The 24,009-nt window shown below is 39.7% G+C and overlaps 1 protein-coding gene and 1 long non-coding RNA gene across 2 annotated transcripts in view; both read right to left on the reverse strand.

Annotated features, from left to right (window-relative positions):
• LOC115245434 (UPF0489 protein C5orf22 homolog) overlaps positions 1-24,009 on the reverse strand; it is a 692,512-nt gene that overhangs the window by 484,017 nt on the left and 184,486 nt on the right. The gene's annotated exons all lie outside the window — the stretch shown is intronic.
• The window catches only part of LOC115245438, a 68,707-nt gene continuing 57,774 nt past the window's right edge, over positions 13,077-24,009 (reverse strand). The window contains exon 3 of the long non-coding RNA XR_003885545.1: positions 13,077-15,323. This is a non-coding gene — a long non-coding RNA (uncharacterized LOC115245438). The remainder of the gene's footprint in view (positions 15,324-24,009) is intronic.

The following is a 24,009-nucleotide window of genomic DNA, read 5'->3' on the forward strand; positions in this document are numbered from 1 at the left end:
TCCGCCAAGATGCATTTCGGAGCCCTAGAATTAGCGTGGCGTGGGGCCCGCGATAGATTGCAGGGTTGCAAACGCGAAGACGACCGACGGAAGAAACGAAGAAGAAGACTGACCACGGAACACTCAAGTGTGGGAACGGCAAAGATTGGCCCACATGAAGCGTGAATAGTAGTGCCGGCAGGAATGAGCGATATACATTCTTTGGTATTTTCATTTATAAAAAAATATATTTATACAAATTATATAGGGCTCATGAATGTTTAAAAAGCATTTATCAATTAAAATGATCGACTTCGAGTCACCTAATGTTAAAAAGTAAATTTATCATGTATATAATGTTAAAATTAGGCGAATGAAACAGAGAAAAATTGAACGTTTATTTCTATTATCTGTATCAACGATAAGTATTTAAAACATCCGATGATTCATTCACGGGTATCAAGATCGAAACTGTTAACGCGTGATCCAGTACAAAGTACGAAGGAAGATTCGAATTGGCACAGACGGTATAGCAGCTGTTTGTTACGTGTTCGCGGTTAAATTACCACATTTAGGGCCACGTAAATCGATCTTTAAACACTGTGTAACATCGTTGCCGGTGCAGCCACCGCTTCTTCGCGGCGTAGAGGTATACGCGCGCGGCACGTCTGGTTTACAAATGATTGCAAAATTGCTCTAAAAAAAAATGTGACAGGAACGTTCGGTTATTATTTAAATTTCGGTCACACAGACTGACCCAGTTCCGGTGGCGGCTGATGGGAGCCGGTTGAAAGAAGGGCTGTGAAAAATTCTCATCGCGAAGGCCGCGACGATGCAAGAATGGCGGTTTCACTTGGCATCTCGTGCAATTGCGTGTCGTGTCGGCTGAATGAAAACCTGTCGACGATGAAAGAGGTATCGATGGTCAGCCAACACGCTGACAAGCGGCGGCTTCTTCGCAGTTATATAATTTGCGCACATCGCGAGAAACGAACGGTACTTATGCAGTACCGCAGACTGTGGTCGGTATCAAAAGTCGGTCGAAAGCAAAAATTCCGGTTTCAAGTGTAAAATCCTGCTCTAACGTAACACATGTAGTCGGAGAGATTTATCCGACGTGAACAATGTGACACTGTGGTCTTTGATTTTCCCTATTAACATGTGATGGCAATATATATGCAAATATACGTGAAAACTAAATTATTCATGCTAAAATAGTTATCATAAAAACTGGAAATAATATTAAGATCGTGCTTCAGAGAGCCCACATTTTATATATCAAAAATATATTCTCATTAAATCACATAGAATCACATTTGCAATTTTTTGATAAAATTAAATAAATATATTCGTACTTTGCTACGATTAAATACATATACAATTAATATTCTTAATTTTAAAAATACTCTTGTCGATATTTATTTCTTCGTCTTCAAATCTCATTCGTGTAATATACATTTGAAAATGTACATAAAAAAAATTATCGTTAATCTCAGCACTTAAAATTCTAAGGTATCACGTATAGGTAATGAATGAAAATATAATCATGATAAAAGAAATATCGATGAAAATGATATTTTGTTAAGTGTTGAGTATCAATACAACGAGAGAAGTTTAAAAATGGGCGACTAAAGGAGGCGATTGTGAAAACATAGTGGTGTAAACACGTACGATAATGGGTCGTGTACAGGTTACACCATGATATAGATTGCGCTGGAACCTGGTTTCACAGAAAGTCGATCGATAATAACGTGTCGATAACGCGAGCGTCGCAATTTCGTACGTGTGGATTCAAATTTGCATTTGTGACAAATGACCGCGGGTACCGAGAGCGAGTGATAAATCTCAAGTAGAATCGTCGCGGTCGACGTGCACGAGCAGGCAACCGGTTCAGGTGAGTCCGGATCATGATGATGTAAGTTTCACCGGTCGCGGAAGATCGATCGATATTACCTGATAAATCCCATTATTAATGCGAGCGTAGCAAGAACTTGATAAATTGCTGGCACTGGATACACGTTTAGTAGTGACGATACTACGCCCTTACACAAAACGACCCCCTCAAAGGCCGTAGGGCGATTTATTCGCTGGTTCGCCATTCGCCGGACGATCATCTCGTCGTATTTACACGCGTACGTGTACATGCTGTCCTCTTTCGTTATCGAAGAAATCGATAACGTATCCGTAGACGATCGATAATGGGATAAATTATGTTCGTCAAACTGGTTTTTTGCAAGCAAGTATGGTAACCAGATGTGGCAACCATCGAAATTAATTTAGAATATATAGTTTATTAAAAATGTACAGAAAGAGAGAGAGAGAGAGAGAGAGAGAGAGAGAGAGAGAGAGAAAATATTGTCATTCATGTATTATATTTAAATAAAATTTTATAAACAAGTAATTAAACGAAATATTATACAAATTAATATTTTTAAAAGATTCCTCTTTATAATATCTTTAACAGCTATATTACAATATATCTGGCTCAAAATTAATGTTAAATTATATACACGCAGAGACAATGGAAAATATAAATGATCAAACTGTTGATCTTTCACCTCTCACCTTATAGCAGAAGCCATTCTACCTCAAATATCCAGCAATCATCGTATTCACACGTAATGGAACGGCTGCGCAACTAATTTCTGTACATCTCTGATAATACTCCGCGTGGCATTGCCGCAAATAATTCGTGAGCTGGCAAATGAGAGGGAATCGCGAGACAATCGCCCGATATTTACACGGTTTATAATTGACTCTTCCGTGCACGCGACGCTTTGTGGCTCACTTTAAAGCCGTCGAAGACCCGCCTTATTCGTTTCAGAAACAAAGTGGCCTGTATTCTGGAACGTCTATCGCGACGAGGGATCGCAATGAGACACATATGTATGTATCTCCAATCGCCGCTCTGCGCCATCATTGTGGCGAGGTAGTAGCTGTTATTTCACGGAGCGGACTCCACGCTGCAGCCGGCTGCAGGTGCAGCCACCTCTTCGATCCTTAGACATTTCGGTGCATTGTGATCGAATGATATAATAAAGCCCGTGGGAAACGGATAACGGAGCCACCTGACGCAACGCCGGCGACGATATATATCTATATATATATATAAAATGTGAACTTTGTATGCAAGTATAAGAAAGAAAGAGAAAAAAAAAGAATTGCTTCCATATGCAATTCGTTGATTATTATACCAATGGCATACGTAATATGTTACTTTTTCCTTATCTTTCGACATAGAACATAAAAGTAAAACGTCTACTCATATTTCATAGCAAATAATGCTAATATAATCATCGTTTGCATTATTGCAATTATATTTATCAACTCGACAATGGGCGATGCATAGAAATAGATAATGCATACCAGATGATAGACAGATTATTAGTTACCAGATGACAGTCTATGAGTCAGTAACAATTAGAGATATCATTAATGTAGAGAAACCTCTATGCGATGTGTGGAATTAAAGTATCATAGGGGCTGACGGGTTACCGAAGATTACAGTGTACAACGAAGCATTAAGGCAAACCCTTTCCATGTATTCAATTCAGTATGCCACTTTTGAGCTTGTAAATTAATAGTGCCGTCGTCACTAGACAGACAAAAAAAGGAAAAAGCGGAAAATATTACGGGTGAAAACGACGCAGCTGCGAGTTATAAGTAGGCGAGATGTATGACAAATCATCGCGCATATGTAATCTCAACACATAAATATATTATTTAAAATAACAAAATTATCTATACACATATGATATTAAAAAACTTTGAAATTTTCAGAATAGCATGTTTACAAGAAATTACTCTCTACGACCAACTGGAGTAAATTAATGATTTTCAAATGAAAAATTAAAGTAATGATATTTACATGTAATATATATAAAAGAAAAAAATACAAATGAATAATAAACAGAATAGATCAAATATGAAGAAAAAAAATCCATATCTTCCCATTATAATTTTAAAATTACTGGAAAACATCTACTTCTTTCTGTCTTATTAAGACATACAATTACATTTAACAAAAGTATAAAAGTAATATAATTTTGTATTGTTTATATGCATACAATGTAATATGTTTCCTCCTTTTCATTTTTATTATTTTCTTATTTTCTTATAATAGGGAATGTTCGACAGTTTTGACACATTTTACAGTCATCACTATTAATTTCGCTTATTTTTTGTTTAATAATGAAAAGAATAATTGGCGATTTCACACAACGCTGCGACGATTTGAGAAAAAAAAAAACTGCGAGAGAATGATTGTTGACGGCATGAATTTTTAGTTTCACCTACGCGCTTGAATTTCACGCGTAGAACACGCATACACTCTCGGCGAATATATCTACAACGTTGGAAACCCTACGAGGTATTCGAATTGTCGGTTCTCAACGGGACATCGAGGTAGTACCCTGCAGGGCACGGCGTGGTGCCACGGCACTATCATCCTGAGCTTTCACCGGCGTCATCATCATCGTCATCTGGCGGCTCTTATTCTTCCGGTCTCTGGACTTAATGGACGGATCTGTCATAACCCGTTTCAGCACCTTCGTCAGTGTCGACAATGAGTCGCAATAATGACTTGCAATCTACCGCCAAGATCATAGGCGGTGATTTCGCGGAAATAAAATCGCTAATATCGTGGAGCATTCGGGACAGAAATTAAAGTCTCAATGAAAGAACCATCAGAGCGGCAAAAGCCATCCGCTTTTTCCCATTACATTCTTCCATGCTTGATTTCGCGGTAACTAGTTAGATCTCATCGAGTAGAAAAGAAATAATAATTCAAGCCTCATAAGCCAGTATATAAATTTGTTTACAGCCCAACTTCATAAAATCGAGAGTGGATGAGAAGATTGTAATATTGCCAAAATATTTAATCGATTTATCGTCAGATAATTTTCGTACGACAATAATAGTATCATATTTTTCACAGCAACTTTCATTCAATTTGCTTCATACGCTTCCGTACTCGTGCGAATTGATTTCGCGACAAATTACAACCGCAAACGAGCGTGCGATAGATTCACGATCGCGACATGTGCGAGAGATCACGGCACGCTCGCTAACCGTTCCACAATTTCTCACAATCAAACGATCCTTCCGCCGCTTTCAAACGCTCCGACGCACTTTCTTGGATTAAACATCGCCCATCGCCAAGATTAATAGCCGTCACGTTGCGTTTCGCTTAACGCAGCATTCAACGCGACCGCGCAGCTTGCTCGCGCGCGTGTGCGTGAACACACGTTCGGCGGGCCCCGATGTTGTTTCCCCGTATACCCACCTCTCTCGAGGAATGGTCCCCGGGTTGGAACCGCGGCACAATGCCCGACAATTCCTATAAGTAAACGCGTTTACATATGCATACAAAAGCCGCAGTTTCCGCGCGACACCGCGCGAATGGCGGTACCGCGAGTTGCGGCCACAAGCTGCGCTTCGACTCGCGAAAAGAAAATATCGTTGCGGAACGATGCCAGAAACGACGACGACAACCGCAACGACGACGACGACGACGAGCACTACGACTCGCGGACGCACACGTGCGTCCATAGAAATGTCGTCGGAAACCGGCGCGACGTCCATTTACGTAGCCGACTCGGATTAATGGTTCCCTCTCGGATCTTCCCTCCGAGATGCCGTGTGCCACGCGTAAACGAAACTCTCGTTCGATTCCTGAGTGGGCGAGGACAATTTGCAACTGCGCGATACGTCCCTTAACGAGCGCGAGATTTATCCGGTATTTATATATCCGCGTTTGTGGACACAAGGAGAGGCATAAACGAATGTTCCATCGGATCGATTCGATAAAAATATCAGCTATGAAAATAAACGACGGTTAGATAGACGTCGTTTGCAATGTTTCAGCTCGATGTGGACAGTCTATGATTCGCGACAAAATTCAGAATAGGATTTTATTTATAATTTCATGCATCACATTTGAAGAAGTAAAATACACGCGTATCTATAAAATATATATAAAGATACACACATATATATTATAAAATTTGCGACTCATAAAATTATAAATAGATGTGTGTCTTTATAGATTAATACTTATAATATTAGGTCTACCGGAAAGTTCTGTCCGTTTTTGGAATAAAACAAAATACAAATTTTTATTACCGTCAATAAACTTTATTAAATAATGTAATTGCCATTATTCGGAGAAGTATTGTCAGCAACTGGATAATTTAAGATGCGACAGAATTTCCCAGCCTGGTTCTGCAATTTTTTGACGAGTCCCCAAAGCAGCATGTGGCCTGGCATTATCATGATGCAGTATGATGTTCTTCCTATTGTACATCGCCGGCCTCTTTTCTTGGACTGCTGTATTTAAATTATCCAGTTGCTGACAATACTTCTCCGAATAATGGCAATTACATTATTTAATAAAGTTTATTGACGGTAATAAAAATTTGTATTTTGTTTTATTCCAAAAACGGACAGAACTTTCCGGTAGACCTGATATATAGCTATATTTAGAAAAAAATATCTTGATGCTATTTCTAAATTATAATCAAAAGCTTATAGAATTCATGGAATTTAGGATAGTGCAACGATTACAAAGTACAATAACAATATTCAAGAATATTATCTTTCCAACTAAAAGATACAGCTCTTGAAATCATTTGTCATCCCTATAATTACTATAATCAGTCAATGATTGTTTTAACATAAAAATATAAATAATGTATTAATAAGCCATAAATATGCATTAGACTCGCGATTATACCGCTATCTAGAAAAAATAGTGAAACCATTTAATTTATCATTTTCTCAATCATCGGAGTAACGAGCAAGCAGATAATTAACTTGTAACGCTTTAATAGCTATATGATAGTACTAATGATAGATCAATTAATGGGATCTTCCTGAGAAGATTCCTGAATTTTATATCACTTACTTTCAAATGAACGGCTCTCTTTAATCTCTCACCGTAGGTATCGCGACGCGTGTTGCACTGTTAAAACGATATAATTTATATCCGCGCGGATTAATAGCTACCATAATTTCGAAGCCGAAATATACCGAGGCTCGTAAGTCACCGCAAGACCATTCCGCACCGCGATCACCAACGCGATCCGATCTTGGTAGGTGCAGCTCGCTGCATCGAATAAGATACGTTATTTTAATGGTCGCTGTGTATTTGTACGATGTGCACTGAAACGGAGCAAGAAGCTCGCGTACTTCGCTTAGGACGGGACCAGGGGCGAAATGAACGAAGCATCCTTGGCGCAGCGTCTAAATTAATGGCTCTCACAGCTCTCCACGAGCCATAAGTAATACTATTAACTCGTAGAATCTCTACGTAATCGTATCGTACGATGTATCGCGTGCGCGCGCGCGCGTCTATGATTACATCAATTTGCGATGTCACGTGAGATATATACGTCATATGTTGCGAGACATAAAGTCACGGCGTCCATTTATAGAGCGCGGAACAATCAGCGCTGGTCGCGATTACTACAACGATGAAATGCAGGAGTCTAAGAGATGGCGCTTAATGGAAATCTTTATTACGCGATAAATATACGTTTATATATCGATATCGTGCTACGATAATGTAGTATAATCTCGAAAACTTTCACAATGGAACATTCTAAATTACTGTTATTTTAAAGAGAATTTTATGCGAGAAATTTATTTCGCTGTAATAATACTAAAAATAGCATAGGGAAAGTTTTCTCATTGCATCCCTCCAAGTTCACAATGAGCATCTTACTTCTAGAACAGGCGGATTATTCATACCAACAAACAGTTCGTTGTTCCAATGATCGCGATCATTTCGCATTCGCGCCGCTCAATCAATAATGGTATCGCGACGTTAAACTTATCAGGCACAGCGTTCATATCAAGAATTCCGTGTGATTTTTATTATTTTAATGGCAAACAAGCATATGATGATTGAATTATCGTTAGATTTATTCAATATTGACTTCGCGATAATAGTTATTTAGCGTCGTTCATTAAATCAAGAATGAAAACAGAGATTATACACTTTTTTATAATTAAGTGTATGTATTGTTTAAATTTTAAATATTAGTTATAATAATTAATTTAAATTAAATTAATTTAAATTAATCTAAATTAAATAAACTTAATTTATTAATAATTTTATTATTATTAATTTAAATTAAATTAATTATGAAAAATATTTTAAATAAAAATACAATCAATAGCATGGCGCTTTATATATTAAATTAATGATTTCCGTAAAATTCGCAAGACACTGGTTCCCGGAACCATATTACATTAACGCGACATTGTATCACGTTGTTAAGGCGATGATGGCGAATAAAGTATGTTACTTAACGACCCTCGCGTTTATACGATTTCCGTTGGATTTAAGGCCAGAAATTTATATCGCGACGCGTGTTGCACTGTTAAAACGATATAATTTATATCCGCGCGGATTAATAGCTACCATAATTTCGAAGCCGAAATATACCGAGGCTCGTAAGTCACCGCAAGACCATTCCGCACCGCGATCACCAACGCGATCCGATCTTGGTAGGTGCAGCTCGCTGCATCGAATAAGATACGTTATTTTAATGGTCGCTGTGTATTTGTACGATGTGCACTGAAACGGAGCAAGAAGCTCGCGTACTTCGCTTAGGACGGGACCAGGGGCGAAATGAACGAAGCATCCTTGGCGCAGCGTCTAAATTAATGGCTCTCACAGCTCTCCACGAGCCATAAGTAATACTATTAACTCGTAGAATCTCTACGTAATCGTATCGTACGATGTATCGCGTGCGCGCGCGCGCGTCTATGATTACATCAATTTGCGATGTCACGTGAGATATATACGTCATATGTTGCGAGACATAAAGTCACGGCGTCCATTTATAGAGCGCGGAACAATCAGCGCTAGTCGCGATTACTACAACGATGAAATGCAGGAGTCTAAGAGATGGCGCTTAATGGAAATCTTTATTACGCGATAAATATACGTTTATATATCGATATCGTGCTACGATAATGTAGTATAATCTCGAAAACTTTCACAATGGAACATTCTAAATTACTGTTATTTTAAAGAGAATTTTATGCGAGAAATTTATTTCGCTGTAATAATACTAAAAATAGCATCTTTTGTTTCTATTTAACGCTAGACTACGTAATAAAAGATACGACATATATATCTCTCTTGTATCCCGTAAAGGTCTCTCAAAAGGTAGATAAAAAAAATTGACAAGAATGTGATTCGAGTTGTCATCATCGAGGAGAATCGATCCTTTGGCGACGTAAATGCACCTCGTGTCCTAGGATATCAATTACACCCTCGCCGTAGCCCTCGGCGCGAAAATGTCATTAGAATCAATAACAGCCACTCCCCCTCCCCCTCCTCTTTCCATTCAATTCGCATACGCACAATTCCACCCCCTCATCGCTTCCGTTCGACCAACTTTTCCCGATGGCGCTATCATTCTAGGGAGCATTGTATCCCGCTTCCTTGCGCGACCAAACTTTTTCCCACCCTTCCTCACTTGTCCTTCGTTTCGTTGCCGAAAGGCATGAGGGACGCCCAAGTATTCACCAATTTCGCGAACTCGAGCACACGTGCTCGATTATAAGACGTTTGAAAAATTCAGATATTATTTCTTTATTACTTGAACGGGAAACTTTGCTCCCAGTTTTCTTTTTATCATCTTCTAGCAAAAGAAATTTCAAAAGCTGTATTTAAATATTATTAAAAGAAAAGTCACAGGTGCATAGAGATAGATAATCCTGTAAAAGAATTTTATAAAAAAATCCGATAATTACATAAAAATTCTTGCATAATATGACAAATATTTTAATTAAATTCACAGACTTGATAATAATCATAATATTCTATATATTTTAAATCTGTGTTTAATATATCCGGATATTTATACATCATCACCGTGATGCTGCGGGCGATATTCCAGCGTGGCTCGTATCGTCAATATCAACGAGCGTTTTCATTTTTCTCCATTTTTCGTCGGAACGAGGTAATATTTTCGCTACGAACCTCGAGACTTCCTAGTCCTGTCAAGTTACTGGAAGGACACGGCAAATCCCGCGGCATCGCCGCGCCCGGGATCAGGACGGGTGGTGGAAAGAGAAATTGGAGACGTATATACGGCGCGGCGGAAATATATACGTGGCCTAGAGGGTTCAAGGATGTGCGACGTTGTCTTCCACGGGGGGTGGATTTGCCTTGGAGGAATCCGCGGTCTTCACAGAGGGAGGGAACCATCCCGTTAAGCCACCATGATTCCACGAGATAAACCCCCATATTATGTCGCGTGGGATTATGCGGAAAACCAGCCACAAGACGAGGCGACCCGCTGGTCTTTGTGTGCGCGCGCGACTCGCGATGTGTATATGTATATACTATATACGCAGTACAATTCTGTAGGTGTATAAAGATTTTACGGGCGCGCCACGTCTCACGGAGACGATCGTGTCTTCTCGAGAAAAAAAAATTTCCCCGCGCTTCGCTGGCTACAAGAAGAAAATTAAGAAAGCTTAGGATAAGAAAGGGTGCGTACGCTTGCGCACGTACGCACCCTTTTATTATTTTCCCGCTGACGGCTTCGTGACAAACGAGCCAAGACATATTTGTGCTATGAAAATATAATCTCGTAAAAATTATGTGAAATATTACGTTCATATTGATATTTCATGAAGTATCACGAAGCATGTCTGCATTGATTAAGTTAAATCATTATATGTATAAATATAAATCATTAGCCACATTGAATTATTGCAAGAAAAAGAAACACTGAAATGTCCAATTATCGTAGTTTGTATATTATCCCCAGGATATTCGTTTTATGTGATTTCGAGTTTTAAAAATCTTGGCAACTTTGCATCGTGCCAGGTTTTTAATATCCAAAGGCAAGATCGTTACAAAAGCAACGAAAGCATCACTTCCGCTGATGGCCGAGCACGAATGGTCCGTTTATCGGTCGCAAAAAATCGGCCAGTGACTTCCCATAAAGGAGTATACCAGCCGGGGGCTCGTATTTAAAGGATTTTAAAGGACCACAACATCGCTTGGACGAGTTTTCGTTGGTATTTTCGGGGCCAGTGCATTTTTAATTAAGCCGTAAATCCGTGTGTCGCGGCCCGCCTTTATTGCGGGCCTAAACTATATCGGTCGCGCTCTTAAAAAGATGCAACACGAGACGAAATCCTTGCCGAACAATTCGCCTCGCGTTCCCGTGCTCGCGTCGCGCGCATAGAACTCTCGCCGGGAGGCGTCTTTTTTATCTCGAACCACCCTTGGAAAGGCGCGCGATGTCCTGCATCGTTCGTCGTAACGATCGGCCCCGCTGCCAGGAATGTCGTAAACAGAGTCAAGGTGGTCCGGGGGGATGATCCGTCTTCCCGCGTTATCTTTTTTCTTATTCTCTCTCCTATATAAGTCAACGCTCTTAAACCTTAATGACCGAATTTCATTGCCTTTTATTCTCACGTGGACGCGATCGTTAACGCGAACTCGAAGAGATACATGGAATCCGGCGTAGTACGCGTGACAGAATGCGCTTATGATTCTTGATTATCGGCGAGCCAACGTGTACGTGTATATCTGACTCAATCGTGATTCTTTTAAATGAGACGTTCTCGTTTTCTTTATCTCTTCTTACTGCTATCTCAAGCCCTTAAATGTTTGCAACATATTGTGGAAGAAAGCAATGACATATGTGTACAATTTACTGTACTTTTTCTTTAGATATTTTTATTTTCTAATATAAGCGCGCATAACAGACATAATAAAGATGATATCTTATCAGATTTTAATTAAAAAAGAAAAATAAATAAACGAGCGATTTATCGAAGAAATAATATCTACGATAAGATAGATAACTATCCATGTATAACTGTTAATTACTAGAAGCGTTATAAAGAGTTATCTCTAACGATGATAAAAAATATATTACATTCAAAACATAAACAAATGTTTAACAACTATGAATGAGACTTTCGGAGTCTGTGTTTGTTTATACAACTTGGGAATAAAACGGTAAGAAAAGACCAATGTCCTATGACTGTTGAGTCATTCTCGCATCTCCGTTAGCCACTTCGGCAAGATAGAAGAGAAGAACGCCAACGGAGAAATCAAAGGAGAATGGAACGTCGTATAAATACTGTGAAGATGGTGAGAGGCGAGAAGGACGCATAGATACAGGTCGCATCCGTTGCAGCTCGTCGCCTTCCACTTCCATTTGAATAAAAGCAACGATAAGCACATCCTTAGAGTCGCTCGCAGTTTCTGAATTGTTTCCGCTTCTTAAACCCCCGACAAATTTATTATAATAACTACCCTTAGAGCCGGCGGATCTCTCTCAGTTCGCTCTCTCCGTCGTCACCGTCTTCAGGTTCCGCAATCGTCCCTTCTCGTCTCTCTTTCTATCCGCGCCGCCACCACCTCTCACGCTGCTTCTTGGCCTGCGCACCAGACGCTTCCACCCCACCGTCTACCCTGAATGTGAATGCGCCTCTGTTGTTCATACCCGTCCCTCTCTTCCCGTTGCCCTCGCCCCATGCCACCGCCTTCGGTTTTCTCTCGCGAGGAAGAACTCGCTTTTCTCCGGGTAGTCGTCGGGCGAAAGGAAGGATCGCTCCCGCGAATAATGCGTTTCTCTTTTACCACGTGGCGAGGAAGCTTGGGATAACGGAGACTGAACAAGAGCATCAGTTGCAATATTCTCAGCGCGCGAACAACGTCAAGTTTTCTGAATATTTCGAGCCGGTTTACGGACCAGCGCGCGGCAGTTAATCATTTTACGATAATTACACGCTTTAAAGCCACGGAGTCGGATAATTCTCTCCTTATTAATCCGACAGACTCAACTCGAAATTCCCGGTTTATAGAAATATCGATATTTAATATATATATACATATATAGAGTGTATATGCGTGTGTTATATATATTTAATAATATATATATATATATATTTAATATATATAATAAATATTGCATTAATAAAATATTTTAAATTTTTGTTATATGTATATATGTATATATATATTATACCTCACATTTTGAATGTATATTATACGAAGTAAAACAGTTAAGTTATAGATTATAAATCTAGATTTAAAAATAAAATAAGCGTTTATACATAAAATCTCATGGCATAATAGATAATAAATAGATAAGAATAATATTGATGCGCAAAACGTTTGCGAATTAATTCCACAAAATATAATGCAATATTAATGAAAATTTGAGTAGGTGCAGAAACAAAAATCACGATTAATTGCAACGCTATCGGGTACCATTAAAGCAGTTATAGACGACTCATTGCAAACTCCCATTTTCAAAACGAGAGATATCATCCTTAGAAAATACTACTAGCGGTCAACACATCTTAACAAAGAAATCCGTGTTTCTCATCCGAAGGAACCACCATCGTATCTCGACGTGACCTAAGCAGACGACCGGCAGGTCGGCGCGTATGCGCGGTTCACTCTTAATATTATCCGCCGTAACCGCCGTGTTATGGTGTCCGTAAATAGGCGCTGGCCCGACGCGTGTATTTTTCCGCCCCGCGCCGCGGAACCACGGCCGCTGAAAACAACATCGCAGGAATTATACGCGGCAGAAGAAAGACGACGGACAAAGTAGAAGCCGACGGAGGAGAAAAAGGACGAGAAGAGAAAAAGAGAGAGAGAGAGAGAGAGAGAGAGGAACGCGAAGCGAAGAGAAGAGGCCCTGAAGCGGGCGGTTACTTCGCCTCGGCATGGTATTTACGACGTCATTTCCTCGCTGACTGTCAATAATTTCCCTAGGGGATGCGCGGAAGACACTATTGCCTCTCGCGTGCCTCCGGACGTAGCTAACCGTCGTCTTTCTATCCACCTATCTCTTGCCCGCGCCACTTTTTTCGTCTCTCCTTTTTCATTCCTCTCGCTTCGAATTGAAAAGACGTCAAAAACGAAGCCAGCCAAAAAGTAATATCGTATAGACGAGGGAAATGTGTAAACGGCTGAATAGAGTTCGATTATACGCTTTCGGCAATTTACCTCTACGCACGATACGTGCTGATTTTCCTCAAGTCGGATTCGACATTTAAATGTCGGAACATATGAGCGGGAATTACAGACACTCATTACTTCGATCAATCTAACCTTTCGAATTAATGACAGCCTTGTTAATCCCAGATTTAATTATCTACCTTGCGACAGCTACTTTCTATTAAATAATGAGCGTGTAAAAACTATACGGTGGTAATTATTATTAATACACACGTATAGATTTAGATATGCCATATAGTCATATATTTGCTTGCCTATTTCTCTCAATCATCGAATAATTATGTATGCCTAGAGCAGTTAAACAGGGCGGGGAGAGAGAAGATATTCTCAAGTATATTGTTCTGCTTTGTGAACGTGGATATTACATAAGATAAGCAAGAGTAATATTAGATAAAAGATAGTTATAAAAATATAATGACTGAGAAAGTAAAAAAATATGTAGCTACATTACAATAATTATGCAATAACTGAATATGCACGTGTATATTTCGTTATCCTATTATTTATATTTTGTTTATCGCCGTAATTTTAATCTCGTAAAAATAAAATTCAGTAAATGTAGAAATTTATGCCACCATGATTTAACATCGTGATTGATACGATAAATCATTTTGTTGATAAAACACACGTTGGTTTTATTAACACTTTTATAATTATATGATAATTATATACTTAACTTACACGTGTATCGACCAGTCTGTGCGCGGCCAGTTATTATGCCCCGCGAGCCCCTTTAAAAACAGTTAAACGCCGGGAAACTGCAGCTTCAAGAACCAAGACAGCGCGTTACCTAATGAAGCATCTCCTTTAACTAATTTACAATCAGCGCTTCCTCCCATGCCGGTCGAGACGGTGGATGACGAGTGAGATGCCGGAGGGGGCGCGAGCGGAGGAGGACAAGTACCTAAGTTCCGTACTTTCTCTGTTCCGGGATTATCGCCACCTCCGTGACCCAGAACTCTTTAATTTTCGCCATCGATACCGTAGCATCCTCTTTAACTCATTACACTCGATCAATTATACGGGCGTACGATTAGTGTAGTCGCCTTTCCCTTTCTCATTCTCACTCTCGGTCCCCTCTCTGTTCGTCCCCTCCCCATCCCTGCCGTTCCTCCCGTGTCGTCCTGTTCAACAACCCCGTCTTAATCCCTCGACCGAGACCCCGAGTGGTATCCAGAGATACTAGGGTTTACCAAGGTAAACCTCTTAGCGTTCCGATGCCATGGGAAGTCAAGGTCGCGTGACGAGGTGCGTCGCAATCCGCTGAGTTTAGGAGAACCTGGCGAACGATGTTGGCCAAATCCTGCATAGTTTCAAACACACCTACCTGTAACCAAAAAGAAAAAGGAGTACATTAATATAGTTCACAAAAAAACGAGAGTGCTTTAAATTAGAATGCTTGTTCTTGACGTTTTATACATAATATTATAACAATTTATATATTGCATCCTATGTTTGATGTGTAAAAACTACAAATTTTAGACAAAATATTCTACGTATCCATATGTTGTAATGTCATCTTATTTTTAACGTTTTGCGCTTTGTAAAAATAATGACAAAACATTTAGTAATAGAAAATAAAAAAATAAAAGCAAATAAAAAAATTAAATAAAATATTATTGGGTAAAGGCATTTATTTCTTCAGCAAGATCAAATCGATGAGAAGCAAAGGCATGCTTCAGCTAGCCACAATCTCACTCTATAACGTGTAGTCTGGCTTTGTTATCCCAATTTAATGCATATGCAGACATCTGAAAAGGCGTTACAGCAGGGTGGCCCATTTGTTCTCTACATATCCACGGCCATAATGTCATACGATAAGACGCAGATAGCATGGGTCGCCTAGTGTGTTAGCCGGCAGTTAAAGCTTTATCGCCGTACATCTCGTGTTATTCGTCAAGGCATGACGAGTGGGTGGAATTTTTATGTCTTCGAACTGGCAGCATTTCTCTTCCCTTCCAAAATCGCTTAAATAAAACTCTATAAGGTAATGTCGAAACGTCGCTATAGCCGGTTATTATGATTAACTTGATGAATCGAATATTCGAACAATGTTGCGATGAGCACCGACAAGCTACATTTGATGCAAACAAATTAATTTAATGGTTATCGATTTCACATGTGGCTATACATGTGGTAATAACAGCATAACGTACATGTATGCTCTTTGCTCGGCGAATTAGGAGTGCTTATTAATAGAACGAATCGCAGAAATGTATATTAACAAACTCAGTTTTTTGTACTTTAGAATAATCACATGTTGTATTATAAATACCAACAAAGATTAAAAATTAGAAAAGGTGCCGGTGCATTGTATCAGTCAATAGATAATCGCCACACATATATTTATTAACATACTTTAATTGAAGTTAAATAGTTCTAACTCAATTCGTAAATTTATCCTAAACAACATTTTTCGATTAAATTCAAAAAGTAATGCAAAACAAATTTGGAATTTAATAAAACAGCCATTATGACGTAAATAATATCGAAAATTCCGCATCTCAGTGTTTACAGTATATTCTATATATATTCTATTTAAATAAATATATGTATATATACAAAAAATAAATAGATTATATTAATACATATGAATCGACTTTTATAATTATTAAATAATTTTCTTTTTGCGTTTTGACTGAAATAAAATATTTCATAAAACAAAACTAGATCGAGATATACATATATTACTTTCATTGTCTTTCAAATTGTCTGTAAACGTGAGGCTTTAAAAATTTAGAAAAAGTACACGAAGAAATCGTGCTAAGGAAACGGGCGTGGTAGAAGAACAGTGTCGATGGGATTCGTGATATTATGCAGGACAGAGTGGCAGGAAACGGTGTAACATCAGCCATAGGCTCCATGTACGAGGGTGGAATATGCTTAACGTTAATTTGTACGATAAAAGAATTATTGATTTTTACTTGGCGGCCCAGTCAAGGGTGAGAGAGAGAAAAAGAGAGAGAAAGAGAAAGAGAAAGAGAAAGAGAGAGAGAGAGAGAGAGAGAGAATGCACGGATAGGGGAACCTTGCTTTAAAGTGGAGGTACTAATGAGACGCCTTTAACGCATCGTTATGCTATCTCACGGCTGGAACCTTAAGTTGAAGATGCCATTCGCAGAGTATTAATGTTTCTTAATATTCCAAAATATTTTTGACGGATGTGAATGCGTTACTAAATATTCTATGACGAAAATATATATCATATATTTTTATAGATTATCTCTGATTATATATATAACACTTTCTCTCCATATATTAATTAAGAAAACTGATATATCTATTCTCAATAAAATATTTAGCGTATCATTCTCTCTTTGTCTTCTCAATTAAATTATATAAAAAAAAATATTCCTTTTGTTTCGAAAACATATTCATCACGTTTTTCTCGACTATATAGATCATGTTACTTGAAAACTTTACTTGTATAGAGCTAGCATGATATTAATTAACGTGAACGAGGCTCGGAGCAAGTTCTGTTCAGCTGTCAAGTTGTTGTTTTTTTTACATACTCATGTAAAAATGCGCGTACATTATGTGCATGGGAAGGAACCGTTGCGGCCGCGACGGCTTTGCCGCGTCTGAAAATTTGGAGTAATAGGAAAACTCCTGAGCGGAAAAGAAGTTCAATCTAGCCGGGCGAGGGAGAAGCTTGGAAAAGCTCTTTGGGCTCCTTTGATTCCAACTCGACCCCTACCACCTTCTAAATCTTTTCCCCTCCTCCTTTTCCTCACCCTCCTCTCAACCACCGTCGCCTACGACTCCATAACGTTTTTCACGATAGGAAGAAGCTTCCAAAAGTTGCTTTGCCAAGTTGCCCTGCGGCTGTGCATCGGGCCAGTCTCTAAAAATCTGACTTTCTTCTTCGCTTTCTTTAACCACCGTTGCGGATAACCGTCTACGGTCGGGATGGATGTTCTCTCTATATTTACGGTAGGGAAATGATGAAAGAAGAAAGTGATGGAAAGAGACCAGCGTATTCACATTTTAGTGATCGTCGAAAGGCAGGAATAAAGAGAAGAGTTGCACATTTAAGGCTTGCAATAAAATTGTGTCTTCCATCTAACTGAAATTCGAGTCTTTCTCTCGAATTTGTGTTTATATTAATTGAAATGGTAATCGGATATCAGAAAAATAACGGTTCGTTGAAAAATAGGACGATGCAATTTATAAAGAAATATGTTCTACTTGTCGACAAATAGAATTTGTACGCTTTTATATACAAATATAAATTTTAAATTATATGTAATACAGATAAAAAGAGTGAGAAAACATTTTTATTGATTTGCAATAATTTTTCATATGTGTTAACAAAGTATCTTAATGGATTCTCACTATATTTATTTTATTTGAAATTGGTCTGTCTCTCTCTCAAATATTCTTGTTGTAGAGTGTGTTGTATACATGCTATTATTGCCTAAAACTTATATATCAATTTCCAAATTCTTATAAAGATTAAAAATAAATTTTATTAAATTAATGTTTGTATACCGCATATTTACATTTCCATTTTCTTAAAAAAATTTATAGTTTTAGATAAATTAGGATTCAGTCATTTATAAAAAACCGTTCCACGGTTAGAATTTTTTATATTTAAAAACAATTCTGATCTATGGTTGAGAAGATCTAATTATTGAGAAACACATCGCAATCAAATACTTCATACTTCCATTACAAAATCAAAATGAGCAGCTTGACGAAAATCGAAAGACATCCGACCATTGCTGGATGGTCGACGGCCGCGGGTAAGGAAAGAAATAATGAAAGTCCATGCCAGAGGAAAGTGCTCTCTATATTAACAACAAGGCTTTCGAGAGAGCGACACGAAGGTGCGACGAGGGGAAAATATAGTGCTTCCATATCCGTGCGCGGCTGTCTATCGATTCTCGACGAGTATAAAGTACTGCGATTCCGCCTGCCGCCGTCGCCGAGTCGACGGAATAAATTTGCGCTCGCCCGGATAAAACGGGGTGAGAGCCCGCGGAGTGCAGGCGGGAGGAACGAATCGGGTAAAAGAGGGCGCGGTGAGAGAGGGTGCGATGTCGGAGTCGCAGGACGGGCACAGGCGGGCGGGAGAAAAAAAAAGGAGAAGGAAGAGTACACGAGAGGAAATGGAAGAGGCGAACGGGAAGAGGCGTCGGAAAAGCCGGAGCGCGCAACTCCAGACTGCGATGGGAATTTTCGAAACTACCCGAACACTCCTCCCCGCGCTCACCATTTCCTCGGTCTCGCACTTTTCCGCCCCTTATTCGTTCCCTCCGCTTCGCCCGCCCGCCGCGCCGCAACGCGCGATCGAGTATCAACGGCAGTCAGCGAGGGAAACGCGTGCGTGTACAAGCGTTTGTGTAGGTTTCACGTAATGAGAAATCTGGCATGCATCTCAAAGTTGCTTAGCTCGACGGACTTTTAAAACCGCGGAGTTACAAGTTGCTTGGATCTTTATCGCGCCAAAAGTCGCTTCAATCCGATTTAATATTGTAGGATAAATATAGAGTCAAAAGAGCCGGATATATTTGACCCATCGATAAGAGGCAGCTACTTTAGAAAAATCGTTATCACACATAATTAAGATGTTAATAAAATTATCAGATATTAAAATATTAATATTATATCTTTGTTATATTACAAATAATAGCGCAGAAAGAGAAAGAGAGAGAGAGAGAGAGAGATAATAAGTAAAAAATATCAATCACTATATCAAATACGCAAAGAGTTTTTAAATAAATAATATGAAGCACTGACAGCAGGTAAAAGTCCTAATGGAAATATCCGCATATGTCTAAATTTACGTTTTAAAAAATTCTTATTCTTTTTTTTCCTTCTAATAAGGAAAACAAAAGTTATTTAAATTACAATCATTGTATATAAGTATACGATTAAAATTGCAAAATAACTTAATCAAACATCATTTATCCTTCAAGGACATAAATTTTTATGATATCCATCTATATATTATGTATGCGAATATGAAATAGCTTTCACATGAGCAATCTGAACAATCTTTACAATCTCTACAACCAAAAAACATTAAAATTGCATTTTGCTATTTTTGTAGATTGCAAATTGTATTCTTTGCCATTATCGTTTCATGGTTCTTTCAATATTTATATTCTTCAACATCAAGCGATTAAATATCGTATTCTTATAGAGATTATCGCAGAATTATCCTACAATTATATACGATGTTATTCGCAAAAAAGTGCCAAGATCCTTTTGTTCTTACCCTTTCCTTAAACCACCCCACCTTCGTTTTGCGGTGGCGAAAGCAAGTATGAGAAGGAGGGGAACTTCTCTTTGGCGATTGAGGATCGTTACGGCAGCTGATTGGCGGGAATCTTGTTAAAGGTTTCGTTTGAATAATCGCCGCTCGATTCGCCGATTTTCATGACTCGATCCTCGCGTAATGACGCGTAGAAATCCGCCATCACCGCTGTCGCCCTTCTGCCCTTTCACGGACAATTATTTCAAGAGTCGATTTCTTGCACGCCGTAAGCATCTCCCTCATCCAAGCAACGCGATCGTACCTCGTTATAACGAAATTCAATTTTATGTTAAATATTCCTGAACGCAATCCACCGATGCTACCGGGGTCAATTTATGATCCTGTCCGATCGCGCGTCTCGCAAAAGTCGATCCATTATCCTTGCATTTACAACATCTCCAATCATGCACAATTTAGACAACAAACCGCCTACGTTACCTGACTATGTTAATTTTTCGAGTATGTAAAAAGTTTATGAAACGATGAAATACAGAAATCGCACGAAAAATATTTTGCTACTTAAGCACACACACACAGAGCACATCATATTTTTAACATATCAGATTTATATAAATGTATTGTAAAAGAGAATAAATTCTTTCTTCCACATGTGTGTGATTTTCATTAATAGCCATAACTTGTATTGTGACTGCTCTCAGAAATTGCATTTATATTCTTACTATTATTTTAATAAACTCGCTGAAAATCTGCTATAAAATCTTTAATCTCAAAATTTTGCCGCGCGCGATGTATCGGAAACTCAAGCCGCAGTCCGCAGAAGTTTTCTTTAAAAACCACGATCGCGATGACAAGGGACACCACGACTGAATCCGTCTTTCTGGATGTAGCGTGAATAATTTAGGGCGTATTCGTGCACCTAAAACCCGGGATTACTTAAATTTTCAGGGGTACCACGGCGCCGAGTTGTCGCCGGCTCTCACCGCGCGCGAGAAGTTTACAAATATGTTTACGCGAGCCTCGACCCCGCAGGTGCGGCGGTTTACACGATTATCCGTATCCCTTTTCGGCGCGCCGCGCGACGAAGGGCAATTCCGTGCCCGTCGAGGATGGAAGGGCGGGTGGCGCGCGAGCGGGTGGCACGGTAGAGGGGAAGAACGAATAAAACGCGTATCGGAGGTACACGAGAGCGCGCCGCGGCAGATCAATCTTCCGTTCTCTCCCTCGCGCGTGTCCTCCTCGTCTTCCTCCGCGAGCCCCACTCTCTCGGCGGAGCCTCACCTCCACCTTTCGCGGCTCCAGCCATCCACCTTCTTTTCCCTACGTAGACATAATCCCCCCCGACCTCCCCGTCGCTTTTCCCTCCTAGCCGCCACCGCGTGCACACGTGCGTGATACGCACGCGTGTGCCCGGAGAAGAAAGCGCGTATATCCGGGGGAGTTTCTCCTACCGGGGGGGCACGCGATAGAAGCCACCTTCCGGATTTATCGGGCGTGGGCTATGCCATTATTTCAGGGATTACTTCCGACGTTACCTGAAATTTTTCACTGCCTCGTACGTCGCTCCCGTCTTTCCTATTCCGCCTCACCCGCCCGTTCTATTCGGAAGGGAAAACGTGGAATTCGCTACACGAGGGAGAAACGACGGAATGGAAATTCCAGATCAGCCGAAGGAAGAAGTGAAATTTCGATCTCGAGGTAGGATCCTAATCGGCTTTGCTTCCGAGTCACTCTTCCTTTCTCTCTCTCCGTCTATTTCCATGTTCCCTACGAGCGAGATACGCCGGTCACTCTACTCACTCGCGTTGTCCTCCTGAGCGTGAGCATACGAAATTGAACGAGCATCTTTAACGAGCGGCGTGCACTGGCTCGATAAGGATATTTGAGCGGCAGGCAATGCGGGACCTCATTTCCCTGTGCAAGCAAGAAATTTTATACTTATTGAAGCCCGCGTTACACGCTCTTGTTCTCATTCCGTGTCGTTTAAAAAGAGAGAGAAATAGTTATTCTTCATATCCGTCAAAATCCACATGGCATTGCCATTTGTTGATCGTTTGCAGTTCAAAAATTAATTGCCACGATTTTTGGAGAATAGCGTTATATTCAATAATGTAACTTTTTGCTAAAATAGTTTCACAATTAAACAGTATATCATTTATTAAATATATCGATGGTATAATGTATCTTTTTTACTTTAAATACAATTTTATAAAACTGAATGAGGTAAATATCTCGCAAGTCTACTTGAAATTTGGTTTTATTTTGCAAGTGTGATAAGTAACAGTTTACGATTGATATGGTAATTTATGAAAAATATTAAAATCGATATTTTTTTTATCTGCGCTTAAAACATCTTCAAAATTAATTTTTTGAAAAGCTGGATTATTTATTTTATATTTAAATATTCAGTTATTTTTGATATATATGATTTAGATTTTTCGATATCCATCTACAAATCTCTCAAATTCATAAATCCTGGCTTAACAACAAATTTTAAACATTTTAGTCGATAAAATCTCTCTCTCATTCTTTTCCATTTTTATGAATTCCGGAATGAAATTGCACGATGGATTCTACAATTGTTTAACTTCGTTTCATTAAGTATTTCCAGAATTGAATTTTCTATATGAGATCTATTCCATTGCGAAACGAACAGCAGTAAAATGACTTACAGCCTCACGAAAGGACGAAACGTTAAGTCTAAGCTACTGGAAACTTCATGAAGCTCCTAAAGGAAAAAAGGAAGGAATATTCTATACTCAGCGTATAAGTAGACGGTATTTCGGGCCCGAGGCACGTCGATGGGTCGGCAGGCGTGGTCGTGAGACTCCTCCGATATTTCTGGAGCCAGCCGAAGGAAAAAGGAGCCACGGGCGTGGAGAAGCGAGCGGGGTGGTTGGATATGAAGGAGGGTAGCTCTCGGTGTTACCGGCGGCAGGGGGGGTGGGGGTGGAGGGAGAGGGGGAGGGTGAAAGTGGCGCGCTTTGAACATTATATCCAATTTTTTTCTTATCTATTATAGTTCTACCGCGTAAAAATAATGATTATGATTATCAATAATAGCCGATTTGGGAAATAGACGGGGTGGAGGGAGAGGGGGAGGGTGAAAGTGGCGCGGCGTTCTAATGCGATTCCGATATCGGCCCGGACATCTCGTGAGCCGACTATACCACCCTCCCCTACCCCCGACGTCTCCAGGACGATCTCATCCTACGATGTGGACGAGCACGTCAGGATGGGTGGTGGAGAGGGTGGATCGTGGAAGGCAAAAGGGGTCCCACTAAGGGCGGGGTGGCTCGTAGAATGGGCCGATATGTATGCCGTGAGCGCACCACCGACCGGGCCGCCATCTTGGAATCGATGTCGATCAAGCGGAAGGAAGGAACTTCTGCGCAGCTCGGGGGCGGCCGAGGTGTACCATCCCCTGCTATGTGTGTGCGCGCCTCCACATACACCCCATTCTACCCCTCTTCTTCCCCGTGTGCCATCTCATGCTGCCTCCGCAGTTGACCCACCCTCTGGATGTGCTCGTATGCGCGAGAGCGTGGAAAAGCAAACGTAAATCGCGGATTTCTCCTTCGCGAAAAATGGCGTCTCTCGTATCGTCTGAGATGCAATTATTTTTGGTTGTTGTATGAAAATTAAATGACATTAGTATTAGTATAGTATTTAATATTTCTATATTTTGCATACGTGCAAAAAAAAAATTCGTTACAATCTTGTTGGAAAACTGTAGATAAATTACTATTATTTAGTGAAATGATTTAATATACATTTTGCAAATATATATATA

The sequence above is a fragment of the Formica exsecta genome, unplaced genomic scaffold, assembly GCF_003651465.1.
Source record: "Formica exsecta isolate Colony F162 unplaced genomic scaffold, ASM365146v1 scaffold98, whole genome shotgun sequence".
NCBI classification, from domain to species: domain Eukaryota; kingdom Metazoa; phylum Arthropoda; class Insecta; order Hymenoptera; family Formicidae; genus Formica; species Formica exsecta.